We start from the raw sequence: 12923 nt of genomic DNA, 5'->3' as shown, positions 1-12923 counted from the left end.
GCAGACATCACTCCTGACTTATTAAAATGAAATACCCTTGGAAGGCTGTGGTGGGTCGGGGACACCATAACCCAAAGCTTTACGCACTTTATGCAGTAATACCTTAGACAAACAGGCCTAACAAAGGACAAGAGGCCTAACAAAGGACAAGAGAAGCTGAACATACCTTGTATAGATCAGATAGTATATTTTAAATTGTAGAATAATCTTTAATCTTTATGATTCTATCATCACGTGTTTTTTTGTGTGTGTATGTGTGTTTTTCTTTATTTCAGTGATGTCTTATGAGCACAGAATGACAGATTCCCATGCCCATTTTCTACAGCCAGGGGCCACCCAAATACATAATGTAAAATTATTCCAAAATTAACCATACGTCTATGTAACATCTAATTTTAAGCAGAGATCAAAACTCCAAAATGCGTTCTCCACCTGTATGCACATGGCAGTTAACTTCCTTAGAATCAAGAGACATTGGTTCAAACAGATGCTATTAAAAGTACAGAATAATCTTAGGTCATATTATCCTAAGAAAAACAGCCATCAGTGAAATCTACTGATCAACACATCTACGTATTCTTTTATTATTATATATCAAAATTGTTTAAGCATACTCATTTCACAAAATATGTGTTTTCTTTGGGGGTGTGTACCTAGGTGATAGAATTACAGGTAAATTTTTGGCTTCTTTGAGCTTATGTCTTCCTTTAAAAAAAATGCTCTTTTAATCATCAAAAAATGTACTAAAAATGGAGATAAGAAGTATGTTGAAGAAAAAGAACTACTGTATATATGCAACTTTCTTTTACATAAACTTAATGGTAATCACTCAAAAAAAATATCCAGAACCGAGACACATTAACAAAAAAAGAGGAAACAGAGAGAAACATCATACATACCACCAAATTAAAATAACAGGCAAAGACACAATGGATTCACCAAGCTAACAGAAAACAAAAGATAAAATGGCTATAGGAAATCCTCATGTATCAATTACTCTAAATGTAAATGGACTGATTCAACAATAAAAAGGCACAGAGTAGCAGATTGGATCAAAAAACAAAACCCAAGAGATATGTCTCCAAGACACATCTCAGCTACAAGGACAAATATAGACTCAAAGTGAAAGGGTGAAAAATGATACTCCAAGGAAATGGAATCCAGATAACAGTGGGTGTAGCCATACCGTGTTTCCCCGAAAATAAGATCTAGCCAGACTATCAGTTCTAATGCATCTTTTGGAGCATAAATTATTTTACTATAAGGCTGGGTCTAATATATAATATAACATACTATCATATAATACCGGGCATAATATCATACCGGGTATAACATATAATATAATATAATACTGGGTCTCATTAATTTTTGCTCCAAAAGACACATTAGAGCTGACGGTCCTGCTACATCTTATTTTCAGGGAAACGCAGTAGTTATATGTGACAAAACAGACTTCAGGATAAAAAAAGGTAACAAGAAGCAAAGATGGACATTTCATAATAATAAACGAACAATAATACTTATCAACATATATGTCCCCAATCAGGGAGCACCAAAATATACAAGGCAAGTACAAACAGAACTAAAGGGAGAAACTGACAAAAATACATTTACAGTAGGGGACCTAAATATGTCATTGACAGCTATGGATTGATCATTCAAACAGAAAATCAGTTAAGTAAATATTAGCCTTAAATGACACATTAGCCCAAATGGGCATAATTGATATTTACAGAGCACTTCATCCTGGACCATCAGACTACACATTCTTTTCTAGTGTACATGGCATTCTCAAGGACAGACCATATTGGGACATAAAACTAGCCTCAACAAATTTAAGAAGATTGAAATCATGCCAAGCATATTCTCTGACTACAAGGCTTTGAAATTGGAGATTGACTTCAAAAAGAAAATAGGAAAAACCACAAATATGTGGAGAGTAACATGCTATTGAAGAACGACTGGGTCAAAGAAGAAATAAAAGGAGAGACCAAAAGATACATAAAAAACAAATGAGAATGAAATACATCCTATCAAAACTATTGGGATGCAGTGAATGCAGTAATAAGAGGGAAATTTATATCATTAAAGGCCAATCTCAAAAAATAAAAAAATTCCCAAAGAAACAACCTAACAGTACATCTTCAAGAACTAGAGAAAGAAAAACAAATGAAACCCAATGTCAGAAGGATGGAAATAATAAAATTAGAGCAGAGCTAAATGAAATAGAGAAAAAGACAAAAGAAAAAATTGATGCAACAAACAGCTCGTTCTTTGAAAAGATTAATAAAATTGACAAACCCAAACCCTTGGCTAAACTCACTAAGGTAAAAACAGAAAAGACACAAATAAATCAAATAAACAAAATCAGAAATGAAATAGAAGACAGCACAGATACCACAGAAATGCCGAGGATCATATTAGAACACTGTGAAGGACTATATGCCACCAAATTAAAAAACCTAAAAGAAATGGACAAGTTCTTAGAAACATGTAGCCTTTCTACACTGAATCACGAAGAACTGGAAAATCTAAATAGACAAATCAACAGTAAGGAAACTCAGTCACCGAAAACCTCCCCAAAAGCAAAAGTCCAGGACCAGATTGTCTCACTAGTGAATTCTACCAAACATTCAAGAGGATTTAATACCTGTCCTCCTCAAACTCTTCCACAAAATTGAAGAAGAGGCAATACTTCCTTACTCATTTTATGAGGCCAACATTACCCTGATACCAAAACCTGGTAAGAATAACGCAAAAAAGAAAACTACAGACCAATATCTCTGATGAATATAGATGCCAAATTACTAAACAAAATTCTAGCAAATCAAATGCAATAACACATTAAAAAGATTATACATTTTGATCAGGTGGGCTTCATTCCAGGGGAGCAAGGATGGTTCAACATATGCAAACTGATCAATGTGATACACCACATAAACAAAAGATAAAAATCATATGATTATATCAATAGATGCAGAAAAAGCATTTTACAAGATACGTCCATTTATGATTAAAACACTTAATAAAATGATATAGAAGCACGTCAACACAATAAAGGCCATATATGCTAATGTCAGACTTACTGATGAAAAACTAAAATCAGGAACAAGACAGGGTTACCCCCATCACCACTGTTAATTCAACATAGTACTGGAAGTCCTAGCCAGAGCAATCAGGCAAGGGAAAGAAATAAAAGGCATACAAATTGGGAATGAAGAAGTTAAATTGTCACTTTCTGCAGAAGACATGATTCTTTATATAGAAAACCCTATAGACTCCACCAAAAAACTATTAGAAACAATAAACAAATACAATAAAGTTGCTGGATACAAAATCAATGTACAAAAATCTACTGCATTCCAATATACTAACAATAAAATTTCAGGGGAAAAAAAGATTCCTTTTGCAATTGCAAAAAAAAAAAATGAAGTACCTAGGAATAAACTTAATAAAGGATGTGAAGGACCTATACACTAAAAACTATAAGACATTATTAAAAGATGTTGAAGAAGACACACAAAGAAATGGAAAGATACTCTGTGTTCATGGATTGGAAGAATCAACATATTAAAATGGCCATATTACCCAAAGCAATGTACAAATTTAATGTAATCCCCACCACAATCCCCATAACATTTTTTCAAGAAACAGAACAAAAAATCATCAAGATTTGTATGGAATCACAAAGACCCTAAATAGCCAAAGCAATCCTAAGAAAAAAGAACAAAGCTGGAGGTTTCACACTCACTGATTTCAATCTTACTAAAAAGCAACAATAATCAAAACAGCACGGTACTGGCAGAAAAACTGACACAAAGACCAATGGAAGAGAATTGGAAACTCAGAAATAAACCCAAATATATATGGGCAGATAATTTTCTACAAAGGAGCCAAAAGCATACAATGGAGAAAATATAGCCTCTTTAATAAATGGTGCTGGGGAAATTGGAGACCCACACGCAAAATAATGAAACTAGATTGTTACCTGTACCATGTACCAAAATTAACTCAAAATGGATCACAGACTTAAACATGAGACCTGAAACAATAAATTTCATATCAGAAAGCACAGGTACTAAACTTATGGACCTTGGGTTTAGAGAGGATTTTGTGAATTTGACCGCAAAGGCAAAGGAAATAAAAGTAAACATAAATGAACAGGACTATATCAAACTAAAAAGTTTCTACACAGTGAAAGACACCACCAAGAAAACAAAGAGGCAACCAACTGAATGGGAGAAGTTTGTAAACAACGGCTCCGATAAGGGGCTAATATACAGAATATATAAACTCATACAACTCAACCACAAAAAAAAAAAAAAAAAAATCCAATTAAAATATGGGCAGAGGACCTGAACAGATACTTCTCCTAAAAAGACATACAAACCACCAACAGATATATGAAAAAATGCTCAACTTCACTAGCTTTAGGGAAATGCAAACCAAAACTAAAATGAGTTATCACCTTACACCAGTTAAAATGGCTATCATCGAGACAAATAATAACAAGTGTTGGAGAGGCTGTGGAAAAAAGGAACCCTTATAAACTGTTGGTGGGAGTGTAAATTGGTAAAACTGTTATGGAAAACAGTATGGAGGTTCCTCAAAAAATCAAGAACAGAATCACCGTATGACCCAGCAATCCCTTTCCTGGGTATCTACCCACAAAATCCGAAAACATTCTTGGTAAAGATATATGTACCCCGATGTTCACTGCACCATTATTTATACTGACCAATACATGGAAACAACCAATGTCCTTCAGTAGATAATTGGAGAAAGAATTATCTCCAATTATATACACACAATGGACTACTACTCTGCCATAAGATGAAACAGTGCCATTTGCAACAACATGGATGGATATTGAGATTATTATGCTAAGGAATATAAGTCAGACAGAGAAAGTAAAGAACCACAGGACTTCACTCATATGTGGGATATGAAAGCAACAAAGGAACAAGACAAACAAACAAACAAAACTCATAGACACAAACAAGTTTAGTGGTTACCAGAAGGTAACGGGGGAGACAGGGTGGTAGATCAGGGAAAAGGGGGTCCAATATATGGTAATGGAAGGAGAATTGATTCTGGGTGGTGAACACACAATGCAACAGAGATGATGTATTACAGAAATGTACACCTGAAACCTACATAATTTTACCAATCAATGTCACCCCAATAAAGGTAATAATAAAAAGTAAAAAAAGTTACATAAAGAAATATTATCTTACACATTTTACTACAATTATAGTTTTAAAATGCAAGCAATAAAGTAAATGGTAAAGTATCTCAAAACGTACTCAACTTATCAGCACAACCTAAATAGGCTTTTCCCTAAGAATTTCTTTCCTTTTTTTTCTTTTGTATCTGATGTTTCTATTTTTTACTTTCTTACAAGAGTTTCCTTTTTCACTTTCCCCTCATGCATTTATTTATAGCACCTTAGATCTGAGGTAGAGTAATTTACAAGACAATAACAATGAATGTTGTTTTCGTAGATATAAATGAAAAGAAAAGGAAGATAAAGATGTGAATTCTTTAGACCACACATATTTATTCGTCACAAGCAATAAGAAAAAAAGCAAGAATTTAAGTCTCTTTTTACTTTTTAACTCAGCTAGCCAAATTTGGAAGAATTGCTTTAACAACTGTCTAAATTACTGCTTTAACATTATAAACAAATATAGTTTCAAAAAAAAGTTTTCATTATTTTATGATATATGTTTTTAACCTTATATTTTTCAAAAAAAAAAAGGGGACACATATCTGGGGGGTAAATATTATGCCAAATATTTGCCCACAAAATCTGCATAGGATATGTATACATACAGTTTTCAGATAAATATAAAGAATAAAAAAGGCTGTTTTAATCAGGCTCCAAAACCATCATGAGATGTTTGTAACACTAACATTTCATCATTGCTGAATTTAACATTTTGCTCATTTTTAAGAGGTAGAAGAAATATTTTGAGAAAATTAATGCTTTTATGAAACCCTTCAAAAGAAAACTAATGCTCCATCCACAAAATGGAAAGGCCAATTTCCCAGTGAACACCAGGGGAAAGAAAACAAGTGGCCTCAGGCCAAAGATAAAAAAAACTTTTCCTCAAATAGCAGTTTCCCTTTATTCACAAACATCGAATTACCATAAGAATGCTCAGTTAAACCAGCACTACAGCCTCCCACAGCACAGCCCTCCCATACACCAAACTGTTTCATTCTTCAAGGTCTCACCAGTTTACAGCTTACATTCTGTACAACCTGTGCAACAACCTTGTTATGGGCTGATTCATGCCCGTCCTTCCCAGCCTCCCAAAATTCATATGTTGATCTCCTAACCCCCAGTTCCTCAGAACATGACCATATTGGAGATAGAGTCTTTAAAGAGGTAGTCAAAGTCAAATGAAGTCATTGGGGTCATCCTAAACCCAGCATGACTAGTGTCCTCATAAAAGGAGGCCAGGACACAGACACACAAAGGGAAGACCCTGTGAAGATACCAGTAGAAGATGGCCATCTACAAGTTGTCAGCAAGTAATCCTACTGATATCCAATTTCTTTGAATTCTGTAATTTTTACTACATGTAAAGCCTTTTTATACTTTTCTCTGTATGTCTATTTTTCCAGCTAAGACAGTAAGCTCCTGGAACAGTATACTTATTTTGAGTTTTCCCTAGTGCCTAACATAATATAACATACCTCCTAATCCATCTATTACTATCTACTAAATGAATAACTACATCTAATCTTCTCAGGAAATATCTCATAGGAAGGCAATGGATTACTTCAAATCAGTTTCCTTTATCTAGAAATTCTTCATTTCATTATTTGCCTGCATGGATCCCCACTACTATTATTTAAACGTAGTAGATCAACTTTACCACACTAAACATCATTTCCGAGCTGTATTTATATTGATGTTGTCCTATGCATGACATTAATTGACAAGAGAAAACTAACACTTTTCTTGCTATAAGTACGGGGTTAATAATGTATGTAACAATGTAACTATAGCAAATGAATTCCTACTTTAGGCAAATGTGTGTTTAAAAGAAAGTATGATTGGGAAACATGATAATACATGACTATATATGTATAATCTCATATCATATATAAAAAATCTCATCATATATACATATGTATACACACATATATATATACTCTCATATAATCTCGTATATCATTCAGATGCACCATCAAGCAGTCTTGGATTCTGGGAAGTTGTCTACTTCTTTACTTTGAAGTACAGAATATTTCACTGGCAGATGTGCTGTTTGCTCTAGCACATATTGGGACCTTTCCAGTCCAATACATCAACTTTGCCTCAACATACTTTATAATATTCACTTTGTACATATTATAAATATACAAAAGGGAGCCAAACCTGCAAATCAAGCTAAGATAGTCAAGTCTATGATTTCAGACTTGGGTGTAATCAGGAGAAAATAATCTGCCTTTAACTGAGAATCATTATCTTCCAGGCAATTTATTGCTACATGCTAGCTTCTAAATCCTTTCCTCTTAACTCTAGACAATGGGTCCACTTCTTCATTTGTAAAGCACAGCCTCCTCACCCCAGCACCTAAGGTCTGCATCAATGCAAAATTAAATTTCAAGGATTTCCATGAACTTCTCCTTAGCACCCCCACCTTGCAGAGACATATAATAATCTCTGCAGACAGCCTCTACTCTTTCACAGTATAGGTACATTTAAAAAGTATCTGAAATGCAAAGAGATCTTTAAGAGCCCAACAGGGCAATGTCTGCATGATAGGAATTTGGAGCACACTAAAAATTGTGACTGACACCTCTCTCTTCCCAGGCCAGAACAGTCAGGTATAGGAGATGGCGGGGGGGGGGGGGGGGGGGGGGGGGGGGGGGGGGGGGGGGGGGGGAGGGGAACAGACACCAGAGAGGATAAGAAATACTGAAAGGAGCCAACCAAAGAAAGGAAAGGAACACATTTAAGAGGCGTGGTACAAATATGATAGACCTATTAGTAATAGGTTGAGATAAACTTCATCAGTTTTTTGTTTATTTCAGCAAATGAGGTAGGAAAGAGGAGTGGGGAAGAGTCCAGGGACACCCCCCTCCCGCAAAATTACCTTTGTCTAAATGATAACTTGCCTGTGCAAAGGAACCTATCACGTGTCCTAACCCCCACCTCTCTCTACCTAAATAAACAAAACTGTAATTTTCAAATCTGCTCAGGTAACAGAACAGCTAGAAGTTACTAGAATTACTAGAGTTACTGCAGAATACCTTGAAATATGACTATATTAAACTTAAAATAACTAACTGCATAATTTCTGCTAATCAGAAACCTTACTTCGTCCTAGAGTCTAACAGAAAAAGATACCAAACGGTTAAGAAAAATTTTTAAGAGTGAAACTTGGAAATAAGAAAATCTGACATACTAACTTACTCTGCCTATTGGGGAAAAGTCTGCCACTTCAGGGGGCACTGAAACAGGACTTGAAAGGCAATGAAATTAGTTAAGAATGCACCCATGACCAAAGGGAATATTTAAGCAGCACTTTAAAAGCCTGGCCATGGTTGGCAACTTTTTCTATACAGGGTAACACAGTAAATATTTCATACTTTGAAGGCTCTGCATCTCTCTAAACTATGCCATTATTCAACTCTGCCACTGTAGCTGTGAAAGCCATACAGGCTAAGAATGAGACACAAACAACAGGAATCCACGTGGCTGTAAAACTTTACTACGGACACTGAGATTTGATTTTCGTATAATTTTGAAGTATTATATGAAATATTCTTTTGATTTGCTTTTTTTTCAACCATGTAAAAATGTACAAACCATTCGTAGCTCCTAAACCTTACCGGGGACAGCCAACTGACTGCAGCAGGCAGATTTGACCCAGTTCCTAAATTTACAGACCTCCGCTTTAAAGGACCCTAACGTGAACAGGGATAATTCTGAACAGGGATAGCGCCCAGTCTAGACCCCGCATTTGTTCACCAGCACATTGGCAAGCAGCGTATGCGGTCATCCCACACAAGGTTATCCCCACTACCCTTCACCTCCCCACCCTCAGGCGTGGGCACAGGCGTGGGCAGCTAGAGCTTTGTTTTGCATTCGAAATTCAAGCCGAGGATCTTCAAGTTTTGTTGTTTTTAAAATACAATCGTTAACCTAAATTCCACCAGGCGCTAAAAGCACATACACAAATTTGGATGTTTTGACTCTGACCAAAAGTTCAGGGCAGTCACCCACATCCCAATTCAACACGTAAAAATTCCCAAACCATAACCACCTAAGTTTCTGTTATCAGGTGTTATTTATTCTGTAAATTGTAGCCTAAACGAGGAATGCCTGCGGAAACACAAAAGGGATGGTTCACCACAGCTGTCCACCAAAGCTGGATGATAGACCCCTTTTCAGATTCTTTCCTCTCGACGTCGAAAGAACATGGAAAGGTTTCCTCCTAGCCTGGTGAAGTCAGGGTCCTCTTATCTGATGATACCGATGAAACCCTAGTCGCCACCCGCACCTCCCCACTCAAGGCCCACGGCGCTCGTGCCCAGGTTCTTCTCGAGCCGAGGAGCCTCGGCAGCCCCACCCTGGGAGATGGATGGAGACAACCCGCCAACCCCAACTCGGCCCCCCGGCGGCGGCCACCTCCCGCGCGGGCCCGGCCCCTCCTCCACGCCGCAGTCCCAGCTTCCATTTCCAAGTGATCTGCAGGAAAGAACAGCCGGCCTTTGTGCCTCCGCAAGGAACGCCAGCAAAACTGTACACACCATCACCATCACTGACACACAAACTCCCCCCCACACAAAGCGTCTCCCGCACAGCGCTTCCCCAGGAACATCCGGCATCCCCGGGCCGCGAAATCTCAGACAGAAGCGCCCCAACGTCGCGGGGCGGGGGCGGGGGGGGCAGCAGATAAAAAGGTACGGGCGCCACGGTGGGGGGGGGGGGCGGCGCACCAGTTAGCGGCGCGCTCCGGGATCCCCGCCGCCGGGGCGAGACGCCCGCGTGCGGGGCTTTGCTCCCCGCCCCTCACCCACCCCGCACAGCCCCGCACCGCCTAACGGTGGCCCGGTGTCCCGCACGCGGGGCGGCCACATTGGTGGATCGCAACCGGCCCGCGCGCCAGGCCCGGGGTCCCCCTTCTCGCCATTGTGCCCCTGCAAACGAAGCAAAAGAAGAAAAAAAACAAAAACAGAAAACTTTTAAACCATGTAAAGTAGACATGCGCGAGGATTTGGGGGGAAAGGGGCCGAAAGAGCTGGGATTTGCGCGCAGGGGCGATGCGAGCAGCACAGGGAAAAAACTTCCAGACCCCACCATCCTTCGAAAGAGCCGGAGAAGCAGCGGCGGCCCGGGCCCCGCGGGGTGGGGCGAGCGCACCCCGCCCGCCAAGCCCCGGGCACCCGCGCACCCCCGGCCGGCGCGCGCACACGCGCGGGGACGCGCCCGGCCTCCCGGCGCCGCTTACCCGGCTCGCGGCGGCCGCCCGGGCGGAGACGGGAAAGGGGCGGAGGGCTGGGGGGCCGGGGTCTCCGGGGACTCGGGGTGCCGCTCCTCGCCCACGCGCGCTCCCTCCTCTTCTGAAGTAACGGCCCGGCCAGGAGCTTCGGGACCAGCGCGCACAGACACTCACGCGGGACCGCGAAACTTCATCCCGCGCGGCCGCCGGCGGCCCGACGCCAGCCTCGCGCTCCGCCGCGCCCCCTCCCCCAGCGCGCGCCGCACTTGCGCCGAGCGGGCTGCGGAGGAAGCGGCGACCGAGCAGGCGGCGGGCCGCGGCGGCCAATCAGGGGCGCCGCCTGACCAGCGGTCCTGGGCTTTAAACTGGCTCGTGGGGCGCGAGGCCTGCGACGCGGGGAAGGAGCTCGGGGAGGCTGCCGGAAATAAGGCCGCGCGCCCCGTGAACTGTGAGTGTCAAACACAAGAGCGGGTTTTCAGAAAGCTGAAACATAGATCGTTTCCTGCAAGTGATTGGGAGTTGAGTAAAATGAACTCAGTGCCCTGGGTGGAGCGTGCCATCGACCCAAAGCCCCTTTTGCTTTCACAAACCTACGGTCAGTGTAGATTTGCCCACTGGGAAAATAAAAAACACCTAGATTTCCTCCGAGGCTAGGGATATCCATCTCCTCTGGGTCCTTTGAAACTGAAAGTGCAGTTAGGATGAAGGTAAAACTCATCCCAGCTGATCTGTTCCCTTGTATCTTGAACACATTTCTATCAATCAACGGTCTCAAGTTTCCTCATCTTAAGGACATTTTGTGTACATAACTTCTGTGTTCTTGTTATAGCGTTATCTGGAGGCCATTTGGAGAGGATTCTGTTATTGCTTAGAAATTCCAAAGGATTCCTCCTCTGAAGAGCAAAGCACTTAAAATCAAGTTTTGGGAGAGAGAGAGAGAGAAAGAGAGAGAGAGAAGAAAAACCTTCCTCCAGAGTCCAGCTCTTTTCTCCTACCACCCTTTCTCCCCTCTCCTTCACAGGTCAAGTTCTTAAAATCAACCAACTGCATCTGACTTCCTACCTCTATCACCACACTGAAAAGATAACTTCCTGGGGGCACCTATGAACTCTCACTACCTAAATCCAATGGACATGTTCCTCACATATTTCTTGACCTCTCAGATGCATTCATAATGGTTAGTTGAACATTTTCTTCTGAAGTTCACCCCCCTCAACCTGCCCCCCGCACCCCCCGCAATCACACTCTTACTTTTGCTCCTGCTTGTTAGCTAGGGGAAGATGTGTGGGATCTGACACTTATACAATGTGGGGCTCTGCTTTAAAAAAAAAACTATATATATATATATATATATACATATATATATATATATATCTTTTGAAAGTTTTACACAAATATGTGACTCTGTAAACAAGTTGCTAGGGCTTCTCCCCGGCAAGAGAAGGACCCAGAATCTTTAGCTTCATTAGCTTCGAAGTAGATCTGCCTGTCATCAGGCCACACACTCTTCAATCTCTTTCCCAACCAGCCTCCTCTCCCAAATCTTTAAAGGCTGTGATAGACCCAATAACAGGCGCTCTTTTCTTTTTAACTTCATCCCTGAGTTCATCTTCACATCTAGCTTATCATCTATTGGTCAAGGATTTCCAAATTTTTATCTTCAATCCACACTCCTCCATACATCTGAGTATTTATTTGACTTCCCTGTTTGCCTGTCTCAAACCTAGATTATCCAAAATGGAACCATGATATTTCTGCTCAGGTCTGGTCATCTTTCACTGTTCACTGTCTCAGTGAATGGCACTACTAGTGAATGGACTGGTACTCCGTTACTCCATGATTCTCACAAGTTAGGATAAACCCATTGTGATCCATTCTCATTGTGCCCTATACTTTTGCTTCATAGCATTCATCCTACTTTTTTAATTGTATATTTGGTTTTGTAATTACTTATGCAATGTTTCTCTTCCCCCTTAGATCATAAAGTCCACAAAAGCAAGGACCAAGTCACCATTTCATCCTCAGAGCCTAGAAAAACTTTCACACCCAATTAGTATTTAAGGGACATCAGATATACATATGTGCGCAAGAGTGAACGATTTTTCCACATGACCTTGTGTTCTTGCCATAGAGTCATCTCAAGTCATCCCATTTGGAGAGCATTATCTTACTGCTTAGAAATTCCAAAGCATTCCTACTTCCTTGAATAGCAAAGCACTTCCATTTATCATTTTCCAATCTGGTCATTCTCAAATGCAAAGGAAATAAGGGCATGGAATGCTAGCTGCTAGGAAAAGTGCAGGCTGAGAACAATTCCATAACTAGCTACTGAAGATGTTATCAGGGTCTTAAAGGTAAAATGACATGTGTTCTATTGAAGCATAGGGAAATAGTTCATAATACTGAATTAGAGGCAAGTTTAAGGAATTGAACTCCCTGGTTTATTGCAAGTATATAAGT

General features: G+C 40.3%; 1 protein-coding gene across 45 annotated transcripts in view; it reads right to left on the bottom strand.

Moving 5' to 3' along the window:
* The window catches only part of MPDZ (multiple PDZ domain crumbs cell polarity complex component), a 156050-nt gene extending 145313 nt beyond the window's left edge, over positions 1 to 10737 (bottom strand). For 30 of the 45 annotated variants that reach the window (XM_081065673.1, XM_081065695.1, XM_081065715.1 and 27 more), the window contains exon 1: positions 10473 to 10715. The gene's annotated coding sequence lies outside the window, so the exon portion shown is untranslated. Of the gene's footprint in view, positions 1 to 10472 lie in introns of all 45 variants that reach the window. The other 15 variants (XM_081065682.1, XM_081065701.1, XM_081065689.1 and 12 more) reach the window with 5 other exon arrangements.
* Between the last annotated feature and the right edge of the window lie 2186 nt (positions 10738 to 12923).

This window comes from Rhinolophus hipposideros (assembly GCF_964194185.1).
Source record: "Rhinolophus hipposideros genome assembly, chromosome: 11".
Classification (NCBI taxonomy): Eukaryota; Metazoa; Chordata; class Mammalia; order Chiroptera; family Rhinolophidae; genus Rhinolophus; species Rhinolophus hipposideros.
Note: the sequence above shows the minus strand (reverse complement) of the source record. Positions and strands in the feature narration are given on the sequence as shown.